This window comes from Myotis lucifugus, unplaced genomic scaffold (genome assembly GCF_000147115.1).
Source record: "Myotis lucifugus unplaced genomic scaffold, Myoluc2.0 scaffold_294, whole genome shotgun sequence".
NCBI lineage: Eukaryota > Metazoa > Chordata > Mammalia > Chiroptera > Vespertilionidae > Myotis > Myotis lucifugus.
The window spans coordinates 574,508-592,053 of NW_005871342.1; the positions used below are offsets into that span (position 1 = coordinate 574,508).

General features: G+C 36.6%; 1 protein-coding gene and 1 pseudogene across 1 annotated transcript in view; both read right to left on the reverse strand.

The window, feature by feature from the left end:
- VPS13B (vacuolar protein sorting 13 homolog B) overlaps positions 1-17,546 on the reverse strand; it is a 583,949-nt gene that overhangs the window by 212,394 nt on the left and 354,009 nt on the right. The gene's annotated exons all lie outside the window — the stretch shown is intronic.
- Positions 10,583-11,764, reverse strand: LOC102423318 (annotated as a pseudogene).

The window sequence follows — 17,546 nt, forward strand, 5'->3', positions numbered from 1 at the left end:
CTGAGAAACTTTCTGGAGGTTTCTTCAGTCTTTAAAACCACATGCCCTTCTATGAACTGACAATGGTTACAAAAATGACTTCTTACACAGGTCTGATTCCATCATAATGAGTTCTGCAACAAAACATTCATGAAAGGACAAAAAAGTCCTACTAAGGAAACAGGAGGCAGCAGGGTAAGGCAGAAACAGCTCTGAAAAGTGGGCCATGGGATCCGTTACTGGAAGAGGCGAATGGACAGAGTCCAAATTGCTGGGGTGAGAACAGAGAACTCTTAAGACATAACCTGTGGGAGACGAGAATGATGTATATGGCAGGAGAGGGAAAAAGACTGCAGTGGGGGTTAAAGTCAAGGTCTTGGCCCTGGCTACTGTCAATTTATTTTGTAAGTCCTTGGCTTGCCCTTGATGGCCCTCGTTCTTTTTTTTTTTTTTGGTAATATATTTTTATTGATTTCAGAGAGGAAGGGGGAGAGAGAGAGAGAGAGAGAGAGAGAGAGAGAGAGAGAGAGAGAAAGAAACATCAATGATGAGAGAGAATCAATGATGGACTGCCTCCTGCACACCCCCTACTGGGGATCAAGCCCACAACTAGGCATGTGCCTTTGACCAGAATTGAACCCAGGACCCTTCAGTCAGCAGGCTGATGCTCTATCCACTGAGCCAAACCAGCTAAGCCTGCTCTCCATTCTTATTTATGGAGAAGAGAGGGCACATAGGTAATCTTTCTCAACTATATCACCATATATAGAAGCACTGGAAGTTCTGCTGAAAAGGAAGTTAGGTGTCCAGTTTTTGGAGGTAGTCTCCGTTTCTCATGAAGCTTAGTGAGTTAACAACAGACCAGGTTCCTGTGTTCTTAAACAAATATCAAAACTCTATAAAAATAATCTCAAGATTCAACCATTTTTTCTTAACTAACTGAAGGAGTCTGGAAGACCCTATGAGGATCTATTAATAATTGTTTCTCCACTATGCTCTCAGACACAATGTTATGGGAGTTCTTATTGTGTACCATAATTAGTTACTGTTGAGGGAGTCCTGACAGAAAGTACAAGCTCTGTCAAGGTTGAGAAGGTATTTTATTCATTCTTGTAACCACAGGGCCTCTGGCACATACATAATAGTCAAAAGCAGTCACTTTCTTGATTCCCCTCCCACCCCTTTATTTCTGAATGGCTAACTCCAAAGATCTTTTAGTGAGAGATCATCTAGACGTCCTTGTCCTTTTGTGCCACAGCCTGCTCATACAAAATGGTTAATGCCAAACAATTTCAAGGTGGGAAACCCAGAATTTCAGACCATGCACTTCCCCATAAAGAAATGGAATGCTTGAGACATAAGGGGATAGTATCATTCCAGCAATTCACCTGAATTATCATTGGGAAGAGGAATTTTGGCTTCTAGTTTTTCTGAGTCACCCTCACTGTTTTTTAAATATGTTTTTAATTAATGAGAGAGAGAGAGAGAGAGAGAGAGAGAGAGAGAGAGAGAGGAAGGGAGAGAGCTAGAGAGAGAGAGAGAAACATCAGTGAGAGAGAAACATTGATCGGCTGCCTCCTGCACGGCCCTACTGGTGATCAAACCTGCAACCTGGGCATGTGCCCAGACAGGGAATTGAACAGGTGACCTCTTGGTTCATGGGTTGACACTCATCCACTGATCCACAACAGCCAGGCCTCAGTGGTTTTTATTACAACAATGTCATTCTTGTAAACTACCTTTTTTTTCCAACATGTCATCATGAAAATATTCAAATACACAAAAAGATGAAAGTATTTTATAGTAAGCCTACCATACTATATTAAAATATTAAATTTTTAGTAAGCTTATTATATGTACTGTTTTATATTATACACTAAAGGCCCGATGCATGAAATTTGTGCAAGAGTAGGCCTTCCTTCCCCTGGCTGCCGGCACCGGCTTCCCTCTGGCACCCGGGACCCGGGCTTCCCTCGCAGCCCTGGCTTCCCCTTAGGAAGGTCATCCAGAAGGATGTCCAGTCTAATTAGCATATTACACTTTTATTATTATAGATACCACCTAGATTCTCTAATGGACATTTCCTTGTTCACTTATTTGAACAACTATCTAGAAATAGAATGGGTCTCAGCAGGAAAAAGGCACTTTTATTTCACTGTTTACAATTTTTAAAAAATCTCAGCAAAAATGTTAATATCAACCATACTTATTTATTGAGTCCTTATGTATTAAGTCCCTTAACTTAAGGTTATTTTTTTTAAATATATTTTATTGATTTTTTACAGAGAGGAAGAAAGAGAGATAGAGAGTTAGAAACATCGATGAGAGAGAAGCTGCCTCCTGCACATCTCCCACTGGGGATGTGCCCGCAACCCAGGTACATGCCCTTGACCGGAATCGAACCTGGGACCCTTCAGTCCGCAGGCCGACGCTCTGTCCCCTGAGCCAAACCGGTTTCGGCACTTAAGGTTATTTTTAATCCTTACATAATTCCTACAAAGACACTGAGGCATAGAGGGATGAGGCCAGAGTTGGTCTCTGAAAGCTAGACTTACACCAAAACTCATACTCTATAACATTCTATATTGATCTGAAAAGCCAGAAGAGGAAAAATAAAACCAACCAAAGAAACTGAAGCAGACATTGGTTACCTGCCCATCATCCATTCCAATTTCCCCATTTGAACAAAAATCTAGTTTTTCACTCATCCTATGTGTCTCAGAGAAGAATTCATGGGTGTAATTGGTTCAAAATTCAGGCCCAAGTCAATCAGATAGATAACTGATCAGGCACTATTTCAGGTGCTTTAAACATATCATCTTATTTCATCCTCATAATAACTCTAGGCAATAGTAGTAGAGTTATGCCCCAGTCTATAGATGAAAAAACTTAAACACAAATACATAATGAGAAAATTTAAGAACCTGCTGGTAAGTGGCAGAACCAGAATTCAAGACCAGGCCATCTGACTCCAGCGGTTGTGCCCTTCACAGTACCTAGTACTCTCAATAGGGCCTATAGCTGCCTTCTCACTGGGCCTGTTGTTTGTAGTCATTCCTCAAATGCACCTTTTACAAGTGGGCAGTGTGGACTTTTGGAAGCACACACTCCTATGTGCCTCTCCATTCTTTCCATTACACTATCCTCAGAATGAAGTACAACCTTGTTTAACATCATATTAGGACCAGCTTTCCTCCAGCCACTGTCCTGCCCCATCTACCCATCCCAGAACTGCCCCATCTACCACATTACTCAAAGTTGTCCAGCTGTATCTGATATTTCTTGTTCACATTGTTCCCGCTTCTTGTAAAACCTTCCCCCACATTTTCTTCTGGGAAATACTGATTTATCCTTCAAAGTCCATCCCATATGTTACCTTTCTTATAAGTTTTTGCCTACTATCTCCTTCACCTCTATGGGCAGAACTAATTATTCTCTGCTCCTCATCCTCTTTTTCAGACATCTATTACTCACTATCCTGTTATTTTTTTATAATTCTCTAACTAGCCAGTATACTCTTTTATTATCTGGCACTGTAAACGTACAATAAACATTTGTTGAATGAAGTAAATGTTCAGAGACTAGTCCCAACAGACTCTTCCCCTGCCCCCCAAAAGAGTAGAAAAATCTAAATAGCTTTTAGATAAAATATAAAAGAACATAGCAATTTAAACTGGGTTGATGATAAGACACTTGTTAAACTATTGTTCCTGGGGCCTTCTACCAACACCTATTGAATCCGAATCTCTAAAGATTTTCAACCAGTTTTCATGAGCATCCCTAGTGATTATCATCATCAAATTTAGAAAACACCTACTTACACATACATGTATGTAGTATCAACTAAAGAACAAGGACAATAGAATAATGAAAAGAAGTTGGACCTTTGGAATGAATCAGAATGATAATATCCCCTTACCCTCCCCGCCCACCCCCCCAAATCACTGAATTCTAGCACTGAAAGGGGCGTTCACTTCACTTTCGCAATTCCCTTCCCCTAACTCTCCCATTTTATACAGAAGGATGCTAAAGGCCACAGTGATAAAGTGACTTGGCCAAGATCCCTCTGATGCCTAGTTCAGATTTATTTTCATAATACCACAGCATGCAAGTTCTCATTTAGTTTAGATTTGTGGAATAATCCAAAAGAAATTCAGAAAATTAACAAATATAAGCTGTCAAAACATATTTAAGTGTACAGTCTTCCTTATTTAAAAAAAACTTTTTAAGAAACTTATAAATTAACCTATGGCAGCAAATTCCAGCAGTGCTAATTACTACAATATTTAAGGGGTATCTACTAAGAGCCAAGCCTAAGTTGTGTTTTTTTTTTATCATATAATTCCTTCTAGGTCTCACAATAAAGTTAAGAATTAAGGAGTATTTCCCAAATTTACAGATAAGGAAACAGACTCAGAGAAATCAAACAGGTTGCCAACCTTTCTAAGCCATTAAGTGGTTTGTACGAAGATTTGAACCCAGCTTTTCTATTCATTCTATGCTTTTTATTACTTCATTTAGAAGATTAATAATATAATTACTAATATAATAAAAATTACTGAAGTTTGCATTGAAACAAAGACAAATTTTAATAGATATGAAATAAACCTCTTGATATTGATTTTGACAAGCAAAAATTTGATAATGCAACTTGGTAAAGGCATTTGCCTTTTGCTTAGTATGAGACAAAATAAAATAAATTTACATTTAATTCAAATAATGAAAGCATTAAATTCTGTTTTAAATAATCAAGCAAGGCAGAGCTCTTTTTAAATAATCTGGCTCAAGTCCAAATCCCCATATAAACTCAGGTTAAAATCTCCCTAACCCATGAGACTTCTTTCTCATACTGAAACACTTTTAAAAGAATAATAATTTAAGATAAAAGATTTTTCATGGAGTTATTTTTCCTCTAGTGAAATCACATTAGCCTAGACAGACTACCAGTAATCTCTAAGTGTAAATCTATGTACTCCCTTGAATTTGTCATTTAATTTATTCTTGTTTATTTAATTGAGGAAAAGTGGAAATTAAGTAAGTACTAAGAGGCTTCCATATACACAAAGCAAAGGCCAATATCTTCTTGGTTTTTTTCTAGGATTAAATGGTTTGTTCCAAGTATATAGTTTTTTGATGGATGCCAACATGTTAAAATAAACTGTATCTACCTAGCATTACATTTACCTAACCTATCATTCTGGTCCTGCGGAGCTTTGACATCTATGAGACTTTACCACCAAATAGTATGAAGGCCTTCAAACATTTTCACCTTGAACTTATGCTCCAGGCTACTAACTAGTCCATGTAACAAAACATACTAAGCACCTAGTTTCATGAAAGAGTTTATGCTGTCTCCTGCTTGGTATACAGAATGAAGTAAAGATGCCACTCCTGCCTATATTTTCAGCCTTGCTGAATGAAGCACGGGATGCTGAATACAAAGGTAGACAAATAGGAATGTAAATAAGTAAGCAAACAAATAAAAAAACAATGCTCTAATTGCCTCATAAAACTCCATTCTGATAAGAGGAAAACACTGATTTAGAAAACATAAATTAAACTCGAATTTAAATGAATTAAACGAATTAAATTAAATGAATTAAATTAAACAAATTAAATTCATAAGTCAAGGTCCCACTGTAATAATCTTCACTAGAAATAATTATAGACAGGTGTAAAGAGTAAAGAGATTTAAGAAGTAACCATTTTAAAAGTAGAAACTGGAGGGGTATGGGATGTGAGTGATATTTAAGCTTGGCCTTGATGGCTAAATAAGATGGCCACATCCACAGATTTAGAAGGAGGGGTAGAGAAATTTAAATCTAGCAGGATAAAGGAATGATAACAGGAAAAAAAGGAGGTAGAAGAAGTTGACCCCCCACATCTGGGTGATACCATTTGTGTCTGAGACTTTCACACTCACAGAAGGACTTGGAACATCCCTGGTCCCAACACTCTAAATGCAGGTTGTGGGTGCTCGGTAATTCTGACAACCTAAAATATTTCCAAACAACTATCCCCACCTCCAATGAGAACTGTACATGTTTCTGTGTAGAAAAGATAAAGCAGGAGATAGAAGCGAAGCCTTCCGTAAATGGCTGCATTCTGATTTAATTCAGTCGGCAAAGGGAAAGCATTGACGGTTTTGAACAAAGGAGTGATACAACCCTAAATAAACTTGGGAGTAATGACTCCTGGTTGCTGTGTATAATGGACTGGCTTAAAATGAGATAGAATGCAGAGTCAGTTAGGAGGGTATCTAGTATTGCTGCACAGTGGTAAGGGCCACCGGCAGGAACTGGGGCACTCAATAAGAGAGACTTTATTGCAGCATCATCACTGCCACAGACGTTATTACTGAGCACTCTGTGTACCAAGAACTGCGCTGAGCCCTTTGTTCCCTGACTTATCCTCACAAGCCCCAAAATGCAGCCAAAATTTTTCTGCCCTAAAAAAGTTATGAAAAGCTAAGAGCAGCTACTCTTATTTGTATTTCACAGATGAGAAAAATCTAAGTCTAAAGAAGTTAAGAAACATGCCCAAGCACACAAATGGTAAGTGGTAAAACCAGGATCAGAAATACAGATTGTTGGTCTAATGGCAAAGACAGCAAGCACTTGAGACATATGATCTGGGTTGGAATCGTGGCTTCATCACTTACCAATTATATGATCTTGGGGGGGGGGGGACCAGTGCCTCAGTTTCCCCTTGTGGAAATTAGGAATATTTTATGAGGTTAGAGAAAGAACCGAGATAATGCTCCAAGAGTGCTTACCATGCTTAACTAATAAGTACATACTATATGATTATCATCATTATCAGCTTTATCATGTTGAGCCCTCAGACATAGACTCCTAAAATTCTTACACATCGCCCTTTCTGAGCAGCTCAGTTGGTTAGAGCATCATCCCAATATGGCAAGGTTGCAGGTTCAATCACAAGATCCAACCAATGAATGTATAAATAAGTGGAATAACAAAATGATGTCTCTCTCTCTCTCTCTCTCTCTCTCTCTCTCTCTCTCTCCCCCCTCTAAAATCAGAATTAAAATTATTATCCATTACATATATTATCCTTCATCCATCTGTATTTATATGAAAAAATTTAATGAAATCCAAACTCTGAGTCCATTATTTCTAGAAAGAAAAAAAACATTAGGTTTATATAAAGACTAAGAGACTTTCCAGTCCATTTTACTAGTGTTATAATAGAAACTAAAGTCAGATTCTGCTAAGAAATGAATTTAGAAAATAAAAAACAAAACATTTACCACAAAATTCCTGTTCTAAAGCAGAAAACTGCTTAAAAGACTGCTTAGAAGGTGAAAAACCCGTTTTAGGCAGTAAAATTACTCCCATGACATATAAATATGTGGCAGTGACTACGAAACCCAAAGCCTTTTTTGGTCTATTTATTCTTAGTAATAACAGTATCTTGCCAACAGAGCTATTTGAGAATTAAATAAGCTATTGCATGTAATAAAAGAGCATATAGTACCTGATCTTTTCTATTGCTATTATTACCATCACTACTATCGATAACATTTGATTCTTGAGAATTTTAAGATATATTGATATACACTCTAAAATTCTTCCCAATAGTATAGTTTTTGCAAAAACTACTCACAAATCAAGCACTGACAAAAATCAACCATATTGCAATCAGCTAATAAAATATCCATACATAATTTTTTTATGTTTATTGCATTTTATATGGAAAGTTAATTTGTAGATTTTTAAAAATATGTATTTTTATTGATTTTTAGAGAGAAGGGAGAGAAAGAAAAACATCCATGTGAGAGCAGAACATCAATGGGCTGCCTCATGCATGCCCCCTACCAGGGATCAGGCATGTGCCCTGATGGAGAACCAGCAATCTTTTGGTGTATAGAACGAAACCCAATTAACTGAGCCACACCGCCAGGGCAATTTGTAGATTTTTATGTAACAAATTCATTCAGCTTATTGCAAAAATCTTATTATGTATTTTTGCAGTAGTAAGAGGTTTAATAACTAAATGTATATCTTATTCTTAAAATTTTTCTTTAATCTGTTTACTAGTAAATGAATTCATTTTCCATAGAACACTACTTAAGGGAACTAAGATTGAGAATGTTAGAATGTAAATATAATTCATATTCAATTGCTAATCTAAGAGTATTTTTTCAGCTTTATGAAAATATAATAGACCTATAGCACTGTGTACAATGTGAAGATTTGATACATGCACATATTATGAAATGATTACAATAAGGTTAGTTACCACATCCATCACCTCACCTAACTATTAAGTTTGTGTGTGTTGAGAACATTTAAAATCTCTCTTAGCAACTTTTAAGTACACGATACAAAGTTAACTACAGTCACCATGTTGTACATTTGGTTACCAAAACTCATTCATGTTTTAACTAGAAGTTCGTACTCTTTGACCACTATCATGCATTTCCCCAACCTCTAATAGTATTTATATAATCACTTTTTAATTATTTATTTATTTATTTTAGAGATAGAGAGGAAAGGGGAAGGGAGGGAGGGAGAGAAAGAAAGAAACATTGATTTTCTGTTCTACCCATTCATGCACTCGTTGGTTGAGTCTTGTATGTGCCCTGACCAGAGACCGAACCTGTAACCTTGGCACGTTGGGACATGCTCTAACCAATCGAGCTACCTTGCCAGGGCCTATATAATCACATTTGAAGCTTGAAAGATGATTATTTAATGTCCTAGACAAATTAAGCCTACACTTTGGACTTTTACTAGGGTTTCATGGTATTTCCCCTAGACTTTCTATGAAAGTAGCCTATAAAAGCTAAAGCACTGGAATTAAGAATCAGAATGCTTGGTTTCAACTTAAAATGAACATCAAGTTAATTGGTCAACCTTAGACAAATAAATAAAAATTGATTTTCAATGTTTTCTCATTTTAAAATGAGGGTGGATATTATTTACTTTCCAAATTTCTTTAGATAAATGAAACTACTGGAAGTAGTTCAAATAGGAGAAATAAGCTTAAAAAACAGAATGTTCCAAAATAACAAAAACATATTTGTTTCTACTCAAAATGGCATAACTTTTCATCAATCTTAACATTTCTGGGAAACATAATTTGTAAGTAGATTAAAAAAAAGAAACTACTTGCCCTGACCGGTTTGGCTCAGTGGATAGAGCGTCGGCCTGTGGACTGAAGGTCCCAGGTTCGATTCCGGTCAGGGGCATGTACCTTGGTTGCGGGCACATCCCCAGAAGGAGGTGTGCAGGAGGCAGCTGATTGATGTTTCTAACTCTTGATCCCTCTCCCTCTCCCTTCCTTTCTGTAAAAAATCAATAAAATATATTAAAAAAAAAGAAAGTGACATATCTCAAGTTTTTAATATATCAAAGAAGAACACCTACAATTATCTTAAAGGTTATTAAAATAACCCCTTTACATATCTGTGTGAAGCTGGATTTTTCTTCCTATACTTCAACTAAAGTAGCATATTGGAACAGATTGAATATTGTACCAGATATGAGAATCTAGCTGTCGTTCATTAAATCATACATTAAAGAGATTTACAAACAATTGAGAAAATGCCAGCAATCATTTTTGTTTTGAAAAATTTAAATTTCAGAAAAACAATTATTTTAGGTCAGGGACAAACTGTTATAACAGCATAACACTAATCTCCAAATTGAAATAAGATACACAATAAGCAATCTCTAACACTTTTCTCTGTACTGTGTCTTTTACTAACAAATACGCTGAGGCTTTTGGTTGTATTGTTTGTGACGCCGTTGTCTTTGGTAGGTAGCGTAATGCTTGCTTTCTGAGTCAGTAAGACTATGTCATTGGTCATCATTATTAAGTCTAAAGAAGACATAACTCCAATGTCGTTGTGTCTGGCAGAATAATGGCCCCCTGAAGAAGTCCACATTTTGATCCCCAGATCCTGTTAATATGTTAACTTGCATGGCATAAAGGACTTTCCAGAAGTGATTAAGGTTGCAGATCTTCAAATAGGAAAATTATGTTGGGTTATGTGGGTGGGGCTCAATCTAATCACATGAGGATCCCCTCCCCCTTTTATATATTATATATTTTGTTAGTTTGTACTAATACATTCTCATATTACAAAGGCAATTTAGTACGAGAATTTTTCTTTTGATATTTGAATCATCTGAAATAATACTGAACATTTTTTTAAAAAAATCCTCATTTGAATAACAAAGACAAGCTAAACAGCAACAAAAAAATTCCTGTCTTACAGGTCTACACTGAAGTAGACCTAATTCAGTTTTTGTTTTTTTTTAAAAAAAGCCTTCTTGCCCTAACCGGTTTGGCTCAGTGGATAGAGCATTGGCTTGCAGACTGAAGGGTCCCAGGTTTGATTCTGGTCAAGGGCATGTACCTGGGCTGCGGGCACATCCCCAGAAGGGGGTGTGCAGGAGGCAGCTGATCGATGTTTATCTGTCATTAATGTTTCTAACTCTATCCCTCTCCCTTCCTCTCTATAAAAAAATCAATAAAATATAGAAAAAAAATAAAGGCCTCCAGAGACAAAAGCAACTGAAAACCTAATTTAAAAAATAAAAAAATTTGTTTACTAAACTACGGGTCTCTGGCATCATTTTGTTTTCTACTGTTTTGAAGCAAGTTCTTTGTCTGTTTCTTCTTCTGCTCTTTTATTGGTCCAGATGCACCATTTTCATCACGTTCACTCACCACTATCAAGTTAGTTTTCTTGCCTGAAACTGTACTTTCCCTTTAGCAGACCTAGTCTGGGCAGCTTTATCTCCCTTTCCTTTTCCTTTAGATCTGCAACCTTTTGACTTCCATTTGTTTAGGGATTCTTGTTGATCTTCTATGATTTTTTTCAATGCTTCTTTTTCCACATCTCCATCTAGTACTCTCCTGTCATTTCATTGTTCCTTAAATGTAGGTTACCCTTGTTTGTATCTTTGGTTTTATCCAGTGCTTCCTTAGCTTTTTCTTTAAATAGGATTATCCCCTCATTTGCTCCTCTGACAAAGTCTATCCATTTGATATCACCATGGTGTGAGAAAAGGATGTGCAAATCTTCTCTATAGGTCGATAATCTAGGTTCCCTGAAAATTTCAGCAATCAGCCAGTCTTTTCTTCAGACTTTTCATTTCAGCATATTCTGCTAACTTTTGTTTTTTCTTCTTGCTCTTCTTTATCTCATAATTTAGTTTGAACTTTATTTTGCTTTCTTTTTCCTTTTTTTCTTTTTCAAAGTAAACTTCCTTGAAAAGTATCAGCAAATCTGTGTCTTCCTACTTTTGTCCAGGCATCTCCTCACATTTTTTAGCAGATTGAGTGCTATCGAACCTAGCAAATACTGATTCCTTGAATGCTTTCTGCAATGGTCCCCTCTTCTGAATATTTAGTACTTGACCTTCTTCTTCTAACCATTTATGTCTTCTAGGGTTGCATCAGTAGGGAAGCCTTTAATATAAACAGATCTGGTTTTATATCATTTTTATACTTATCAGTCACTTCAGGGAAGGGTTTAGATCTTCTGATTTTGGTTTTATCTTCACACTTATTCCCATTAGTTCTGTCTTTGATTTGCTCAATGCTTCTACTATTACGTTAAAATCTGTTGTTAGACGGTTTGACCTATTGAATTTTATAATTATTTCCAAAGATACCCAGCCTTCATACAGTTTGATTTGTTCCTTTATAAACTTGTCCATGGCAAATTGAAGTCACCAAAATAATACTGAATTTGATGACAGATTTTGGCCTCCAGAGGAGCCATTTTTTCATCACCATTTTCAGCCATGTGGTTATCTTTAAGGGCCTGGTCCCACAGAGCTGGCCCCAGGATCACTAACAGTGACAGCAGCATCTAGTCTTCCCAGCATCACGGCTAGGCCCATCACATGAGATCTTTGTTTTTTATTGTTGAATTTATTGGGGCGACATTAATAAAATTATACAGGTTTCAGGTGTACAATCTATATCACCTGTATGTTGTACTATGTACTTACCACCCCAAGTCAAGATTCCCTCCATCACCATTTACCTTACCATTACCCTTTTCTACCTCCACCCACACCCCTTTCCTTTTGGCAATCACTATAATGTTGTCTGTGTCTATGAGTCTTTCTTTTTTCCTCTTTGCTTAATCCCTTCACCTATATCACACCCTCTGTCTGAGTCTGTCTCCATTTTGCTTATTAGTTCATTAGATTCCACATGTAAGTGAAATCATATGGCACTTTGGCTTTCTCTGACTGGCTTATTTCACTTAGCATAATACTCTCTAGGTCAGTGATGGTGAACCTTTTGAGCTCAGCGTGTCAGCATTTTGAAAAACCCTAACTTAACTCTGGTGCCATGTGACATATAGAAATTTTTTGATATTTGCAACCATAGTAAAACAAAGACTTATATTTTTGACATTTATTTTAAATATTTAAATGCCATTTAACAAAAGAAAATCAACCAAAAAAATGAGTTCGCGTGTCACCTCCGACACGTGTGTCATAGGTTCGCCATCACTGCTCTAGGTTCATCCATGCTGTTGCAAAAGATAAGATTCCCTTCTTTTTCACAGCTGAGTAGTATTTCATTGAGTAAAGGTGCACAGCTTTTTTATCCACTCATCTATTGATGGGCATTTGGGCTGCTTCCAGATCTTGGCTGTTATAATTAATGCTGCAGTGAACCTAGGGGTGCCTATCATCTTTCTGATTGGTGTTTTGGGTTTCTTTGGATATATTTTCAGAAGTGGAATTGCTGGGTTATTAGGCAGTTCCATTTTTAATTTTTTGAGGTAACTCTATACTGTTTTTCACAATGGTTCCCTTTTCTCCACATCCTTGACACCTATTTGTTGATTTATTGATGATAACCATTCTGACAGGTGTGAGGTGATATCTTATTGTAGTTTTAATTTCCATGTCTCTGATGATTAGTGATGTTGAGCATCCTTTCATATGTCTTTTGACCGTCTGTGTGTCTTCTTCAGAGAAGTTTCTATTCAGGTCCTTTGCCCAATTCTTAATTGGATTGTTTATTTTTTTTGTTTTGTTGTTGAGTTTTATAAGTTCCTTATAAATTTTTTACATTAAACTCTTATCAGATGTATCATTAGTATGTTCTCCCATTCAGTGGGTAGTCTCTTCATATTATTGATGGTTTCCTTTGCTGTTTGATATAGTCCCATTTGCTTATTTTATCTCTGATTTTTCTTGACTGAGGTGATATATCAGAAGCAATATTATGAGAAATGCTCAAGATTTTATTGCCTATGTTTTCTTCTAGGATTTTTATGGTTTTGAGTCTAACACTTAAGTCTTCAATCCATTTTGAGTTTATTTTTGTGTATGGTATAAGAAGGTGGTCTAGTTTCATTTTTTTTTTTTACAGCCACCAAACTCTGCTGAGGTAAATCATATGCGTTCTTAAAAGCTGAAAACTTTCTTGCTATGGTTAGAGATAGATATAATGACAGAAGAAAGGTCATAGGGATGTGATGCAATAAGGACTTGACCCACCACTGTTGGCACTGAAGATGGAGGGAGTAGACCATGAGCCATGAGATGGAAGAGGCTTCCAGAAGCCAGAAAAAGCAAGTAAATGCATTCTTCCCTAAGACCTCCAGAAACACATGGAGCCCTGCTCACACCCTGATTTTAGTCACGTGAGATACCTGTATCAAATTTCTGACCTAAAGAAATTAAAGATAATAAACTTATGTTTGTTCTAAGCTATTAAATTTGTGGTAATGGGTTAGAAAAGCAATAGAAAACTAATATAGTGGTAATGTCAGTTTCAATCCAAATCTGGTTGAAGGAGACTTACTGTTAGTAAGAAATTTCAGCTTCAAAGCCTCTTGCTTGCATAGGACATTTTTTTTCAAGGCCTTGAACCAAACTTTTTATTTGTAATTTGCATTCTTTTAAAAAAGGACCAATTTTAGAACCTAGAAAACTTAGATCCATCCCCTGGAGAATGCTAAAAATATTATTAGAGAATTTTTCCCTATAGGTATACACACAAATTCCAAAGGTTCACAAACATCTTCTGAGATTAATGGGGCAAAGGTCTCTTAGAATTTATGTGAATATGGTTCTATGAGGAGAGAAAGCCTTGGGGGAAAAACAAAAAAAAGGGGAAGTTAACTTCAGAAAATATTTTAGAAAAACTAAAATGACTTCAAAAAATTCTACTGAATTATTAAGAAGAAATTACTTAAGCAGAAGAGACATTCATGAAATGGTTATATCCAGAATTACACTTATCTATATACAATGATGAAGACAGTTTTTCTTTTCAAGTAGCTCAAATTTCAGAAGAACAGAAAAAAATATATTTTTGGGTAACTTCTTAAAAGAAACATCTCTAGGTTGAGACTTACTAACTACAATTAAAAAATAAACAAACTAGAAACTTCCTTGCAGTGAGTGTTACTTTTTCTTAACTATCTGGTTCCAGCTTATCTCAAGTCAACAAATAGGCATTTATTTCTTGGACAGCAGCACGGATTGCCACTGGAGGTCAGTCTTGGGCTTTCTCTCAGGTCATCAAAAACCCCAGTGCAAGACTAGAAAGTGAGGTGAAGGCCAACTAGCATGGTCCAAATCTCTCACGTTGCATAGGAAGATACTAAATCTCCAAGGGACTATAGAAATGCCTGGCTTAGAAGGGATTAACTACAGTTGTAATCCATACTAGTAATTAATTTTCATAATTTTTGAGTGTTAAAGGCACATCCATTCTATTTATAATATACAGTATATCTTAAATGAAGACTAGGCAAATATCCTGTACAGGAGAATTCCAAATGACTTATATAGATATTCCCCACTCAACATTAAACAAATCCAAAATAAAGAACATTCTAACAAATACCTGACCAGTACTCCTCGAAACTGTTACAGTCAGCAAAAAGAAGTATGAGGAACTGTCATAGTCTAGAGCAGCCCATGCAAACATAACTCAATGTAATGGAGTGTATCCTCAATGGGATCCTGGAGCAAAAAAGTACATTAGTAACTTTTTTTTGTAAAAAGGAAATCTAAATATAGACTTTAGTTAATATTATGTAGTAATATTGGTTTATTAGTTGTGATCAATGTGCCATAAATTTAATGTAAGATGTTAATTATTGGGAAAATGGAGTGCAGGACATATGAGAATTTTCTATACTATTTTGGTAGCTTTTCTGTAAATCTAAAATAAAAAAATTATTTAAAAATATCTATATATTCTAAAAATCAGTAAAACCTTCAAGCAACTTATTAGTATCTATATCTCCCTTTTGGCAGCCAGGAAGTTAAGAGCCAGATCTGAGGTTCAGGGCTCATAGCCAAAATTTATGTTGTTTTTGTTCCTCTGGTCTTAATTTTTGGAAATCTTTATATTTTACCACTAGAGGCCCGATGCACGAAATTCGTGCATGGGTAGGGTCCCTAGGCCTGGCCAGCGATTAGGGCCTACCTGTGGGGTGACTGGCGGGGTGATTGGGAGGCCCCCGCTGGCACCTGCCTTGGCTGACCTGGGGCCTATGGGCAGCTCCTGCATTGATCATCTACCTGCTGGTGGTCAGTGCACGTCATAGCAAACGGTCGTTCAGCCGTTCGGTCCATGCATATTAGGCTTTTATTATATAGGATTATTTGTGTGCATCTTTATAGATCCCAAACTATATTTACTAGGTAAAAAATTAAAATTTAAGTAGAATAAGCAGCTTCCTCATCTCAAAATTTTAAGCCCTGTACCACTCCTTAATAGTTGTTCTGACACCTATTTCATGGAATAAGAACTCATCAAATAGATACCCCTTCAACTCCCTATTATTAAACTCTTTTGTTACTTAGATCTGTGACCATCCTCTCATTTTCCTCTTCTAATACATTAGAAAAGGTATCATTTATCCTAATGTCAAGCCCTCTACTTTTATTCATGGATATTATTTTCTCACTAGTTTAGGAAAGTTACACACCTGATTTTTCCTTCTCATCATGTATACTTCAGCCTCTCTTACAAATGAATCCTTCCCAGTGACATTTAAATATCTTTGTCTTTTCTATATTTAAAGATAAAATTAATAAACAAATAAATAATATCCCTCTCTTGAACCCGTAAAAAGACAACAGACAAAAAAAAAAAAAGACAACAGACCAGACAACATTTCTTATTTGGGGACATCAATGAAATACTGAGCTGCTCAGGAGTTCAAGAAGGTGCAAGGTGCAAGGAAGACCCATTCTGTGGCCTTCGGATGCAGTAATAGCTGAAGCCTATAACCAAACACACCGTGGCAGGAGAGTCCTGGTCCTTTGCCACTCACTCAGAACAGCCAGGGAAATAATGGTCTGGAGCACTATCCTTCCTTCAACTCATGCAGCCGTGAACCAGTTCATTTATTATATACTTATTCAGAAAGAATAATAATGAATTACGTAGAATCTATATTCCTATGGCTTTCCTTATATACATCCTCTCAGCCAATGCAGAGTCAGCTCATTATTGGTTTTCTTCCTCTTCTTCCCTAAAACAATGCTTCAGTTCAGACTCTCATTTTCTGGATCTTACTGCTAGAGCTTCCAGGGTTCTTTCTACCTAATGGCCTGCCCCTATTTCAAATGTGAATCTGATCATGTCACGTTCTTGTTTTAGATCAGGGGTACCTTTTTTCTGCAAAGGGCCATTTGGATATTTATAATATCATTCGTGGGCCATTCAAAATTATCAACTTAAAAATTAGCCTGCTATATTTATTCAAACATTTAATTAACTCATTCCTAATGCCTTGGCAGGGCCAGACCAAATGATTTCCTGGGCCTCATACCGTCCACAGGCCAGACGTTCCCCACCCGTTTTAGATACTTCAATGGCTTACCACTGCAACACAATAAAAGGCAAACTTTACATGAGAACAATTCTATTTATATGACTATTAATTATATTATTATTGTTTAATTCTGCCTATAAACAACTACATCCATACCAGTGAGATCACAGAACTATCGCCAACAGCTCTCTTAACCAATATGTTATCACTGGGGAGTGGGGCCTCATTTGGATACTTATTAGCGATGGAACCTTGGGTAAGTTATGGGACTTTGGGGAAATCTATTTCCATATCTGTGAAATATGAGGGAAAAAGCCCCCAACTCAAAGGGTTATTATGAGGACTAAAAAGTTAGTTCCATAAAACACTTAGACCATCTGGCACATAGGGAGCACCCAGTAAGTGTTACTAGAGCTACAGATCCCGGGTAGTTCCCTCAGTAACAGACACTGTGACAGGACAGGAAATCACTATTGCCAGCAGACTTCTGTGTCTTCCAAAGGTGCATTACTGAATGGGCCAATTTTTAGAAAGAAAGATGGAAAGCATCTAGGGCACATTTGCTGAGTACCAGGGATCTTAAACAGGTAGAAGGAAGACTACTTGGTTTAGGCTTTGGTGTTGATTTTATATATGTCTATGCTCTGTGAGAGGATTTTTAGTCATTTGCTACAAAAAACCTTTGATGAAGAGCCAAAGTTCTAGAAATAAGCATTTTAAAAATCTGTGAGATCTTAGATGAGAATTATATACATTCCCA